Here is a 13,625-nt window from a genome sequence, read left to right as displayed (position 1 = left end):
GATACTATCATCAAAAGAAGGTTCTTCATTTAAAAACGGGAACCTTATTCACGGATGGGGATGCTACCACATTACCCTTGATCGTACCGGCACTCAGTTCTGACTTTTAGCAGCACGAACATTGTACACTGACTTTTATAATATATATCGATAAGGTCGTCACCTCGTGAGGCTTTTATTCAATTTTCCATGACAATTCGCCTATACAACAAGACGGTTAAAATTTTAAAATCATTTGTTTAGATTTCAGTCCTAGGTTTGGTACCCACCCCTAGTCTTATATAAAAATGCCGCATCTCAAACAAAATGTAGTCCAGACTATTAACACACGTTTTGATTTTGTAAACTGCTAGTCTGGTACATTATACTTAAGTACAAGTTTTTCAACACAACTCACAACTCAGATAACTCATATTTGCGTAATATATATTTAATGCAATATTTTAGGTGCATTTTCGACAATTGGATAGTTATTTAGGGCTGCTATCAGTAGTCAAAACTTTGAGGTCCGGTATACCAGTAATAAAAGCCGCAAAGCAGTGCTGTTTTTAAACACTGAGGCGTGAGCGGTGTAATGTCATTTGACATTTTAGTAAATAATCGCGTACCTTCTTTCATCCCACCAAATTGTCTACTTTTATCAGAATTGAACAATGAATAAGGTCGTTAATATTAATTGATAAAATATTATTCTCCATCTAAAGCAGTCGGCTAAGATATATGAAGCATTTTAAAGGTTTCAAATGTGAGAACAGTTTGTGTTCAGCGGTTAGTTTGTCATAATTTTATGGATAGTGCACTGACTCCAGCAAAACAAATGCTATTAACAATTAGTGTCCTTGCTTATAGCCCCATTCTAATAGAAGTGTTGAACTTTATTGGTGATGCCAAAGTCTCACTGGCTTCAGACCCTTGGGAGCAGCTGCGACTCAAGTGCGGTATTCAAATAAAAAATAACATTATGTTTCATGCTATCAAATTGAAAAATATGAAATTCTTGACGCATTTCTGCCTTCAAACTTCGATATAGTCCATTGTCTCGGTTTGATGTTGACGACAGTGTAGTTGCAGAGTGTGATATGAATATGACATACCTATAGGTAACTGTTTCATTTCCAGAATATTTTGATACATTCAAAATCAGAAAGTCGTTTTACTTGAAATGGATCTTATGACCTCGGATGTTGGTGTCATAAAGTCTGAACCGGAGACAATCCCCGATGAAGAAAGTCCAACATCCCCTCATGAAGAAATATTACAGTTCGGGATTGTCAAACACGAGACAGATGAAGCTACTGCGATCGAGTGTGACCCAGATACTCTAGTGGTAGAAGAACATGCCCAAGTATTCTCGGAAATAGATATTGATTATCCTGACATTAAAAAGGAACGTTTCGTTCATCTTGAAAGGATCGACCAAAATCTTGGTAAGATATTGACTTATTCTTCCGATGACCTCTCCTACTGGACATTAGTTTACTCCGCAGACTGCCGCCCCGAAAAGCTCAAGAGAAATAACTTAAACCAGTAACCTCGGTTTCTATACATATCACAGCCAGAATGTGATTTGGTTTATCTTTCCAATGGCAGCTAGTTCAATTATTGGCCATTCGATGTTGGACTTCTAGTATTCTCACCTTCATCTGCCCAGAGTTATATAAGGCCTGAATTGGTAGATTCACATGGATAACTGTGAGTTATCTTTATTTAATCTTCCTTATCAATGCTGCACAAAGTTTCTTGTTGTTTATGTCATGAAATAGACTAACATAACAATGATTTTTTTTCTGTTTTCACGTCTATATGGTTTTCGCTCAAGGTAACAGAAGTGCTATGAATGAGCAACTCAATGTTAACAATTAGTTAAACGGGCATTTATGAAATGAAATTGAATTTGCATTTTTTCAGTATCGCTTTTCTTTAAACATATCGTTTAGCTATCGAATAACCACGATATCATTATTAATTCTTTCTGTGTTTTCAGATTTTATTTCGTCGAAAATATCTGTTAATAATGCTACTTCAATCAAGTTTGAACCAGGGACTCTACTGGCAGAGGAACATGCGCAAGAATGTGGCGCACACTCTGAAATAGATATTGACTTTCCCGATTTTCAAAACGTATCCGTCGTTCATGAAACTAAAGGTAAGCAATTAACGTATTCTTCTAGTGCCCTTTCCTCTCAGCAGTTAGTTTATTCTGCAGACCGCAGCTCGGAACAGCTCAGCAGAAGTGAACTAGTTAACTTAACTTCGGTGCCATGGTTCGTACTTCTTCTATTCAATCTACCTTCAGAAAGTAATTTGGGTTATCTTTCAATTAGCAGCTAGTTCAGTTTTTAGTGATTTCATGAAGCACCTCTACCCTCCTCTAAAATCTCCCGTTTCAGTGCTTTGCAAAGATTTTAGGTTTTTATGTCAAACAACAGAACATGACAACGAACCGTCATTTTTTCACGTGTGTGTATTTTCTTTACATGTGTAGGTATCGGTGATGGTGCTTTTAATTATCGAATTAACATAGCAAAGTTAAAACGTGAAATTTAGAAATAGAATTGAAATCGCTTTTATTCATAATTCCAAATTTCACATAACATGCTTAACTTTTAACTGAACGTTCAGCTGTTGAATAACCTTGATACCATAATTTTTTTTCTGTTTTTCAGATTTCGTTTCCAAAATTAACTGTGCAAAATATTCGAATGAAAAAAAATCTGATACACCGAAGAAACTATTTTCCTGCCCTACTTGTAACTACAAGTGTGGGTTTAAATCCAATCTGGTTAAACATATTAGAAGCCACACTAAAGAGAAACTATTCTTATGCTCAGAATGTACTTACAAGTGCTCTCAAAAATGTCATATGGTTTCTCATACTCGAACTCACACTGGAGAGAAACCTTTCTCGTGCTTGGAATGCTCTTTTCAATGCTCTCAAAAAAACAGTTTGATCGATCATACTAGAACCCACACCGGAGAGAAGCCATTCTCGTGCTTGGAATGCCCGTACAAGTGTTCTGTTAAAAGCAGTATGGTTTCTCATTATCGTATCCACACTGGAGAGAAACTTTTCTCTTGCTCAAAATGCAGTTACAAGTGCTCTCGAAAAAGTTATATGGTGTCTCACGCTAGAATCCATACCGGAGAGAAACCGTTCTCGTGCTTGGTATGCACGTACAAGAGCTCTAATAAAAGCAGTATGGTTTCTCATACTCGAACCCACACTGGAGAGAAACCTTTTTCGTGCTCGAAATGCGCATACGTGTGCTCTCAAAAAAGCCATATGGTTACTCATGCTAAAACCCACACCGGAGAAAAACCATTCTCGTGCTCGAAATGTACCTACAAGTGCTCTGTTAAAAGCAGTATGGTATCTCATTCTCGAACCCACACTGGAGAGAAACCTTTCTCGTGCTCGAAATGCGCATACGTGTGCTCTCAAAAAAACCATATGGTTACTCATGCCAAAACCCACACCGGAGAGAAACCATTCTCGTGCTCGGAATGCCCGTATAAATGCTCTGTCAAAAGCAGTATGGTTTCTCATACTCGAACTCACACTGGAGAGAAACCTTTCTCGTGCTTGGAATGCTCGTTCCAATGCTCTCAAAAAAACAGTTTGATCGATCATACTAGAACCCACACCCGGGAGAAACCATTCGTGTGCTCGGAATGCACATTCAAGTGTTCTTATAAAAGTAGTTTGGTTCGTCATTCTAGAACTCACACTTCATAGAAACCTTTCTAGTGCTCGAAATGCACTTACTGGTTTAATAAACAAAATCTTTACACCATCATTTGAAGAAAAACCGCCCTAACATGAAAGTTTTCTCGTCGTCAGGATGAACTTTAAAATTTACCGGTACAAGCAAATATTCTGTTGCCTACTTTGGCCATCATAGTTAGTACAAATTTTCCTTTGGGCGATTAGTGGTGCATTGATGTATTTTACTGTAAGAACTCTTTCCAAACTTTCTTGAAACCTGATAAGAGGCAAAAGTTTATAAGACTAATGTCAAATTTGGTTCTGAAATAAACACTTTTTGGATATTTCAAATTAAATAACAATGTTTTATTCAATAAAATGTCGGCAGTTGTTATCAAATCTACGGTCTACAATCATTTCTTTTCACTGCACTTCTTCATTGGACAATCTGTGGTGGTCTGCTATCAAGTTATCTGGAATGGCATCTATTAATACAACAATATTCATAACTGATTGAAGGTTTATTTAGTGAAATAAGAAACAAATCACCACCATTTAATTTATTGAAACTAGGTAACTTATTTTTCTGAAAGGGAGTCGTGCAGCCTGGAACACTCGTGAAGAAAAGTGCGCGGAGGTTTGGGTCGTTATTATTGGAGTTGATTCACCTCTCGGTGGCTGCTAGTGATGTCATTGATCAGATCAGTACTAGCTCTATCTTAGAGCAGTCATGTTTTCCCCAATGCTTCGTGCCGGTTATTTGTATTCCAATATATCATCCTGAAAACTATGAAATTCTTTTTATAGTACTTCTCTTTTATTTACAAGACTCGAGAGTGCGTTTAGAAAAACCCCGTTAAGAGGTTTAGTTCCCAATTTTTGAACACCACTTGGTGAAATTTAGTTTTTAAGTCATTATTATTTGAAATTTGCTAAAACTCAAATTAAATAATTTTATTAAATTTAGACTCAATTATTTTTTTCAATACCACAAAAACTAAAACCATAATCTGTGTTTAAAAAATATTGAAAAAATGATCAGTAGTGTGGAGGGCCTTTCTTACTCTAAATGAGAAATATTTTGGAAGTTTCCAGAACATTCTAGAACTTTCAAAACGTCGGTAGTGGTTCTTTCTTTTCGCTTCTCAGTCCATCGATTATTTAAATTAAGTGTTTGTTTGTGTTTGTACAGCCAACCCGAACAATATTATCGGTTTATACCTATCAACCCATGTGCGTAAGTATCTTCGGCCCCAAGAAGGTTTGTCGTTTTGCTAATCAAAAATCTGTGAGGATCACCCCCCATCCGGATAGCGCATCTGTGCCACCAGCAAAAAAGTTGGATCTGATTAATCATTTTATTCCTAGGCCCCAAACAGGTGTATACATATTTAGATTAAGGCTGTGTGGGGTTCTCCCCCAACTAGATGGTGTAGATAGCGCAATCTTTGCTTCCCGCTGAGAAGTTTTCTATGATACGTCTAGGCCCCAGATAGGTCAGTTCATATGGTGGCAGTCTCTTTTAGGTCTGTTGAAAAGCTAACGCCATCTCCATTTTTTGTCAGAATATTAGCTGGAAGCTAGCAAGAGTGGCAAGTCGGGCTGGTTTTAGTGGGCCCGACTCGATAGCGAGCTGAGCGGCTCTCTGCCCAGAGCTTCGTTCTAAGCTAACATCACCGGGGTCGGCCGGGCTTTTGTACTCTTCCTTTATTATTATTTTCCTTGCCATTAGGCAGTAATTATACTCATCTAGTCGGGTTTTTTTTCTCCCGACGATTTCGCACGACGCGGAAGATGATGATTACTCGAGGAAGGGCTAGTAAAAACAATAACGAATAAGTGTAAAGACAAGGGGAAGGGAAAAGGTTCTCAAAGGTTAACAGCATTTTAGAATCTAATGTCTACAGTTGTCTCCCCACCCCCCCCCACCGAATCTCAGGAGCGACCTGCTTCACCTTACATCAGTATCCATGGTAACTTATTACTTTAGGCTGCATCGAATTTGGAGGATGGGTCTATTAATGAGGCACCTCAGGAACCTACCCGTCCCATTGAGATAGAGTTAAGTAACAAAACAAGAACCTCCCCCAACCAGGCAAATCGCAATAGGCAGCGAGGTGAGGAATCTTTCCCCAGCGGTGATGACAGCTTCTTTAACTATGGAACCCTCACTCCTTTCTTGATAAATATTAGTAAAATTAAAAGAACAATCGTGAATGGGAAAACGAAGTCTAATTAGAAAGACAGGACGTCATATCTCGATCAACTGGATGACATTTAAAAAATCCTCATACACTGCGGCAATAGCACACGCGCAAGTATTTCTCTGAGGCCATCCTGGTACAAAAGGGCCTATCAGCAGATCACCCTTCCCTAGCTATAACTGACTCCACCCATTTCCAGAAAATCATATGTTAATGCAGCCTCGGAGACCCCCACCTCACAGAAACTTGACATTAATGAATTGGAGAAAAGGGTGCATTTTAGTTTATTTTTTAGTTCATTTTCGTTTATTTTTACGACAGGTTGATTGTTTTTCTCAGAACAAGATTTTAGGCTAGTGAATGGGGTGGGCTGCGAACGAGAATTATATTGTCTATGGTTACGCATTTTTTTATAGTTTCTTCTATCCTAGTCGATGGTGAGTATGACGTGTGGTGACGTATATTTCGCAGGAATAGGCTTATCATGGGCTTATCTATGGAAAAATTTAGGACCCATGGGCTCAGTACAAAAAACTGGAAGATATTGATCTAGTGAGAGGTTCATTTATACTTCAGCTATTTTTAGTTCCTATTCGGGTGACGTTTGGCTTTGTTTTGAAAATCGATTTGGCAACTCTGCTGGTGAGTCTTTGGTGTTATTTGACATCATTTTAACTTTCCGTTTACCGTGAATGGATATTTTAATACGAATTTAAATTATTTAATGAATGCAATCTACAACGTTTTTACCATAGAGTTATTAATTTGACTTTGGTACTATTTGTCTATGACATCATTTTACTTCTGTCATCGTTTGTTATAAGGATAATATTTATTGGATTTGAAAAATACGTAAAATATTATTATTTTAAATAATTCAAGTTGAAAAATAACGGCAACCAGCATGGTTGTGTTGTGAGTACTAATAAGAAAGTGCGTATAACATATAATCTGATGTTTAATTCTATTCAGCCATATAAGATGTAAGTGAAATATTACTGAGTTGTCACTTCGTAAGGCTTTTATTTATTTCACCTAACGATTTGCAATCTAAACTACTGAACTTCTGGAATGGGTTGTTTGGTACCTACCTTCAAAGTTTCAAAGAAAATTGTCAAATCTCAAACAAACGTAATCAAGACTTGGTAAATCAGTTGCTCCGTATCTCGCTAATTACGAAACTCTTCGCTACGAACGATCTAAATAGTCGAGGCGTTTGCAGTGGCACATGTCAAATTTGACATTTACGTAAATAATTGGATACCTACTTTCATCTCACCAAAATTAACATATGATCAACTCGTAAATTTAACCGGCTTAATAATGAACTTCTTTCGTTGGCGCTCTGAAACATCGCGATGACAATACAAAGGCGTTTTGATTGATTGACGAAAAATAAACCAGTACCTCTATTCAAATCATATTTATAAAAAAACATGAAATATTGGTGATATTTATGCGACCTACGAACGAATTTCAATGAACAAAACGTGAACAAAAACTCAACATTTCATTCAAGATGCGCTTAAAATCACCTATTGTATAGAGCCTTAGAAACATGTTTTGCTTGATATCAGCTAAACTGGCACATTATACTGGCATATTTATTTAAAGCTTAAAGATTCTTAAAGGTAATAATATAATAATAAAAAAAAAGTGGGTGTGTCAAGCCTACGCAAGACAGAAGTGAAACTTCTTTTGTTAAACCGTATGAACCACAATCAATTACGTATTTCACTCGTATTACACTCACGACGCAGTATACTAACCAAGCAGCTGATGCTTGGCGTGGCGCAGTTCGCTGGTGTCTGAGAGAGAGGAAAGAAGAGAAGAGAGAGAACGTTCGTGAGCGGCTCCCCCACCTCAACAAGCGCATATGGTGAGAGAGGGACAGTGAACGGTGAGCGGTGGTGGGGGTACCCGCATTTTCGTGTCGATCCTGACTCGGTTTTACTCCGTCCCCGAATTACGCGCCTAAAGAAGTTTCACTTCAATATAATATATTTTTAAAAATAATGTACAATGTACAGAAATAGAATCCCACACAAGATCGCGTAGTGCGCTCTAGCGAACGGATATTTTATCAGAGGGAGATAGTTTTAATTTTTTTTTCTGTAAATTATTACATATTATCAAAATAAATAAATTAATTAAATAAATGTAATTCAATTATCATAATATACGGATTAGATAATAATTTTAATCCAACACAATAACGCAAAGCGCGCTCTAGCGGAGTAATGTTTTATCACAGTAAGATAAGTGTTTTTATTATTTTGCAATATTATTTTCTTTTAAAAAATGTTCTGACCTACTAAAAAATAAGATATTGAATGAAAAAGGCGTTAAAAACAAAAAAATAATGTGCGATGGCCGAGAATCGAACTCGGATCAACTGCTTGGAAGGCAACTATGCTGACCATTACACCACCAACGCCAGTTGTCGGGATGAGCTAAGAAGCATTTATATGTTACTTCAAAACTTTGAAAATTATTACATATTATCAAAATAAATAAATTAATTAAATAAATGTAATACAATTATCATAATATACGGATTAGATAATAATTTTAATCCAACACAATAACGCAAAGCGCGCTCTAGCGGAGTAATGTTTTATCACAGTGAGATAAGTGTTTTTATTATTTTGCAATATTATTTTCTTTTAAAAAATGTTCTGACCTACTAAAAAATAAGATATTGAATGAAAAAGGCGTTAAAAACAAAAAAATAATGTGCGATGGCCGAGAATCGAACTCGGATCAACTGCTTGGAAGGCAACTATGCTGACCATTACACCACCAACGCCAGTTGTCGGGATGAGGTAAGAAGCATTTATATGTTACTTCAAAACTTTGACTAGATCAAATGAACTTTAATCGGTGGTGGGGGTACCCGCATTTTCGTTTCGATCGTGACTCGGTTTTACTCCGTCCCCGAAAATTCATTACGCGCCTAAAGAAGTTTCACTTCAATAAAATAAAATTTCAAACAATTCGAAATTATGATTAAAGTTTGCATAGCCATCAATAAACGCCTGTTGTAGTCTTTGGTCATTATTCACTGTAAAACATTAAAATCTAGAAGCATTTTTGCATTGAAACTGCATAAAGTCTATTGTCTCGGCTTGATGTTCACGACAGTTTAGTTGGGAAGCGCGATATGAATTTGACATACTTTAATTTTAACTTTAAAAAGAAAGAAAAACATTCCCGGGTTACGAATAACCTGACAATATTTGAAAATCTCCTACTACCACCACAATAAGCTGAAAACCTATGACTATTTGTTTTACAGAATATCTTGCTAACATAAGATTTACAAATCTGATTACTTGAAATGGATCTTGTGACCTCAGATGTGGGTGTCATAAAGTCTGAACCGGAGACAATCCCTGAAGAAGAGAATCCAACATCCCCTTGTGAAGCAATATTGCAGTTAAGGATTGTCAAACAGGAGACAGAAGACGCTACTACGATCAATTGTGAACCGAGGACTGTAGCGGCAGAGGAACATGCCCAAGAATGTGGCACGTACTCTGAAATAGATTTTGACTATCCTGATATTAAAAAAGAATGTTTCGTTCATCTTGAAAGGATCGACCAAAGTCTAGGTAAGCAATTGAGATATTCTTCCAGTTCCCTCTCTTAACTGATTTGAGTTAGTAACCCTGCAGAAAGTTCGGAAGAAGTAAACTTGAGCTATTAACTTCGATTTTGATGACATGGTTTGCACGTCTTCCATCCATTCGACCTTGCGTAAATTTACAACCTGTAAAAAAGGCGTTAACCATCAAGGCGGATCTTGTACCCCGAGAAGATGAAGGGGTATAAATTTCCGTGGCCTTCGCGATGTTAAAAAAAACTACTTAGAACGTTTTGAAAGCATTTCCCAGACTGCAGATCAAACCACGTTTCTATGTTAGTTTTAATAATTCCAGCTGCTTGTTTTGAAAAACAAGTTATTTATTTTATTTTCTTAAAATTACCGGTTTCGCTTAGTACAAGCATTTTTGGTTCCATGATAAATCAACGCACTGACGATTTATCACACATTTTAAAAGTGATATAAAGTAAATAGAAACGATGAAAAAAAACCCAACCTAACCTAACCTACTTAACTTATATCACTTAAAATGTGTGTTAAATCGTCAGTGTTTTGATTTATCCGGTCACTATTTTTATTTACATATGTTTAACGAATTTACTAAGCCTATTTACGCTGTACGTAGATTATAAGACTTGTTTAGCTTCCTATATACGTATTTTTTTCCTAATTTGTCGACAGATCTAAAGACGCATCCTGTGGAAAAACCATTATTTTTCTGTTCTCAAAAGAGCCATCTGAAGAGCCACACGCCGACTCACAGTGGAAAAAAACCTTTTTTATGTTCCGATTGCAACTATTCATGTTCTCGTAAGAGCCATTTGAAGTACCATATATTGACTCACAGTAAGGATAAACCATTTTTATGTTCCGAGTGCAACTATTCATGTTCACAAAAGAGATATCTGACGCGCCACATGCTAACTCACAGTGGAGAAAAACCTTTTTCGTGTTCCGAGTGCAACTATTCATGTTTACGAAAGAGCAATCTAAGGAGCCATATGCTGACCCACAGTGGAGAAAAACCTTTTTCATGCTCCATATGCAACTTTTCATGTTCTCAAAAGAGTAATCTAAGGAACCATATGCTGACCCACAGTGGAGAAAAAACTTTTTCATGTCCCGAGTGCAACTATTCATGTTCACAAAAGAGATATCTGACGCACCACATGCTAAATCACAGTGGAGAAAAACCTTTTTCATGTTCCGAGTGCAACTATTCAAGTTCTCAACTGAGCCATTTGAAAAGACATATGCTGACCCACAGTGGAGAAAAAAATTTTTCATGTCCCGAGTGCAACTATTCATGTTCACAAAAGAGATATCTGATGCACCACATGCTAAATCACAGTGGAAAAAAACCTTTTTCATGTTCCGAGTGCAACTATTCAAGTTCTCAACCAAGCCATTTGAAGAGACATATGCTGACCCACAGTGGAGAAAAACCTTTTTCATGTTCCGAGTGCAACTATTAATGTTCTCGTAAGAGCCATTTGACTCACAATAAGGATTAAACATTTTTATGCTCCGAGTGCAACTATTCATGTTCTCTAAAGGGATATCTGACGCTCCACATGCTAACTCACAGTGGAGAAAAACCTATTTCATGTTCTGAGTGCAACTTTTCATGTTCTGAAAAGAGCAATCTAAGGAGCCATATGCTGACCCAGTGGAGAAAAACCTTTTTCATGTTCCACATGCAACTTATCATGTTCTCAAAAGAGCCTTCTACGGGGTCATATGCTAACTCACAGTGGAGAAAAACATTTTTATGTTCTGAGTGCAACTTTTTATCTTCTTCAAACAAAAAATTGAAGAGACATATGCTGACCCATAGTTAAGAAAAACCTTTTTCAAGTTCCATATGCAACTTTTCATGTTCTCGAAAAAGCCATCAAAGGAGCCATATGCTCACCCACAGTGGAGAAAAACCTTCCTCATGTTCCAACTGCAACAATTCATTTTCTACAAACGGACGACTTAAAATTCACTCCTGTTCTCACGGTGGAACCTGGTTCGTGTGTTTATAGATATATATTTATATATATATATATATTCATGTAAGATATTTAGATATTGTATGTTTAGATATATATATATTTGAATATGTATGTATGCGGATGTAAATGTGTGTATATATTAGGGTGTCCCAGGACATAAGGAAGAAATTTTTTTTCATGAATTTAAATATGCATACCCTCTTATTTTATTCCATTTGATCCCAATAACTCATATAATAAATATTATTTTGATTAAACACCGGAAACCCGTGCCGACTTATGCCAAATATATGGTACAGAGTTAATATGGAAGGATTTTCAACTTTCATTTTTGTCGGATAAATAAAATTTAAAAATGCACAAATGTTCAATTATGTAGTATTTTATATTTAAAAATGGTTTATTGATTAAATTTTTTCTTCATAGTTTGTTTTTTACAGTCAGGATAAATCTTCCGGTGTTCCTGAACGCATCGTAACAAAAATTATTTTTGTTCCTCTTCGACCGTGAGATTAAGCCATGCAAATCTTGCATTAACTTAACAGTTCTTTCAGCTGTATCATTCACTACCCTCAGCGGTGACACTTTCTTTCTGACTTCTTGCTCTTGACTGAAATGAAGTCGTAAATATTTTTCTCTGAAACAAAAGTCACTAAATTATGATATTTTTTTTTTTTTTTTTTTTTTTTTTTTTTATTTTTTTTTTATTTATTTATTATTTAACATTATAAATGATAACAATATGCAGACTTATAAATAATTTGTTCATTATTATTCTATTTCTCCATAAGTTGAGCTCCAGGAGCTCGTGTTTATGGGAGGAGTCTTTACATTTAGTTCTAATGATTTAACAATAATCAAAAACTTTTGAAATAAATACAAACATAATATTAACATAGGTACACAAATTAGAAAATCGTTTTTTTAAAGATAATTAAAATAATTCATCTTTTTACAGATTAAGTAAGCGTGAGGAAATTAAGGGTACAATATATCAAGAAAAATTTAGAAAAGTGGTTTTTTTTTTAAAGACAATCAAATTAATATATATTTTTTACAGATTGAGTAAGTGTAAGAAAATTAGGGGTACAATATATCATTATCCAATTTTAGGGACTTAATTAACTTTTTGAATTGTTCATAATTCACAGTTTCGGTTACACTAATTTTATTTTTGGACAATAATATATTGTACCATCTCACACCTAAATACGAATAGTGAAATAGTGAAATATGAACAACAACCTCAATACAAAACATAATTTAAACTACTTAATAAACTTACCATACAATTTACCATCAAGATCTTCCTTCGATGGGATGTAACGTTTGTCATGGGTTGATAAATAATTTTTTTTTGATATTTAGAGCATTTTTAATTTAGTTGTTTGATCCACAGCGTCAAACAGCGATAAAATAGATCCTTCATCGGTCAAATACCATAACTGCTTACTGAACAGAAATAAAGCTGCCATTGAGATGTTTTCATCAATTTTTTCCTAAGCCTTCATCGATTTCAAAAAGCACAAGTCCTGGTAAGGAGCTTTAACTGCTATAATACATTGTAACCATGGCTTGACATAGGATGTTACTATGAACAGGCAAACGTCTAAAAGTGCCGCCTTATCCTTACCGGTAATTTTAAATTGCGCACAAATTAATGATATTTTCAAGGAATAAAGCGCCTTTGCCATCCATCGAGCACCTGGAGGCCGAATCTTAAATTTTCTCGCTGTATCTCCTCCTAAAACTATCACACAGAGCTCTAAAAACTCTCAATAGTCATCAAGTATTTTTGTTGTCAGTGCAGTACGGTAAAAGTCAAGCAAATCATCGATTTCGGAAGCGGTTAGGTGCAATGTGAGATTTTCTCTGTAGCACTGAATTTTATCGGGATCAACATTTTTACAGTTATCTCCTAACTTTTTGAAGAGTGGTATGTCAGGGCTTGTAGTCACTTGACTGATTTTTACTTCAAACACAGCTTTTAATACCAAATATGGTTATATTTGGTATATATTGACAGTTAAATTCACTTTCCGGATATTGTAGAACAAAACTTCAAGAACTTGTCCATTAGATGGCAGTTTAGAACCCGATATTTGGTG

General features: G+C 35.8%; 2 long non-coding RNA genes across 2 annotated transcripts; both read left to right on the top strand.

The window, feature by feature from the left end:
* Positions 1-1,361: 1,361 nt before the first annotated feature.
* Positions 1,362-4,041, top strand: LOC149416100 (uncharacterized). Its single transcript, XR_016303642.1, has 3 exons — positions 1,362-1,427; positions 1,985-2,146; positions 2,667-4,041. It is a non-coding gene; the product is annotated as an uncharacterized LOC149416100 (long non-coding RNA).
* A 2,688-nt stretch (positions 4,042-6,729) lies between these two features.
* On the top strand, positions 6,730-10,278 carry LOC149416099 (uncharacterized). The gene is made up of 3 exons (XR_016303555.1): positions 6,730-6,893; positions 9,209-9,524; positions 10,199-10,278. It is a non-coding gene; the product is annotated as an uncharacterized LOC149416099 (long non-coding RNA).
* The last annotated feature ends 3,347 nt before the right edge of the window (positions 10,279-13,625 follow it).

Source organism: Hesperophylax consimilis, chromosome 17 (genome assembly GCF_061612785.1).
Source record: "Hesperophylax consimilis isolate HC1 chromosome 17, BYU_Hcon_1.0, whole genome shotgun sequence".
NCBI lineage: Eukaryota > Metazoa > Arthropoda > Insecta > Trichoptera > Limnephilidae > Hesperophylax > Hesperophylax consimilis.
Note: the sequence above shows the minus strand (reverse complement) of the source record. Positions and strands in the feature narration are given on the sequence as shown.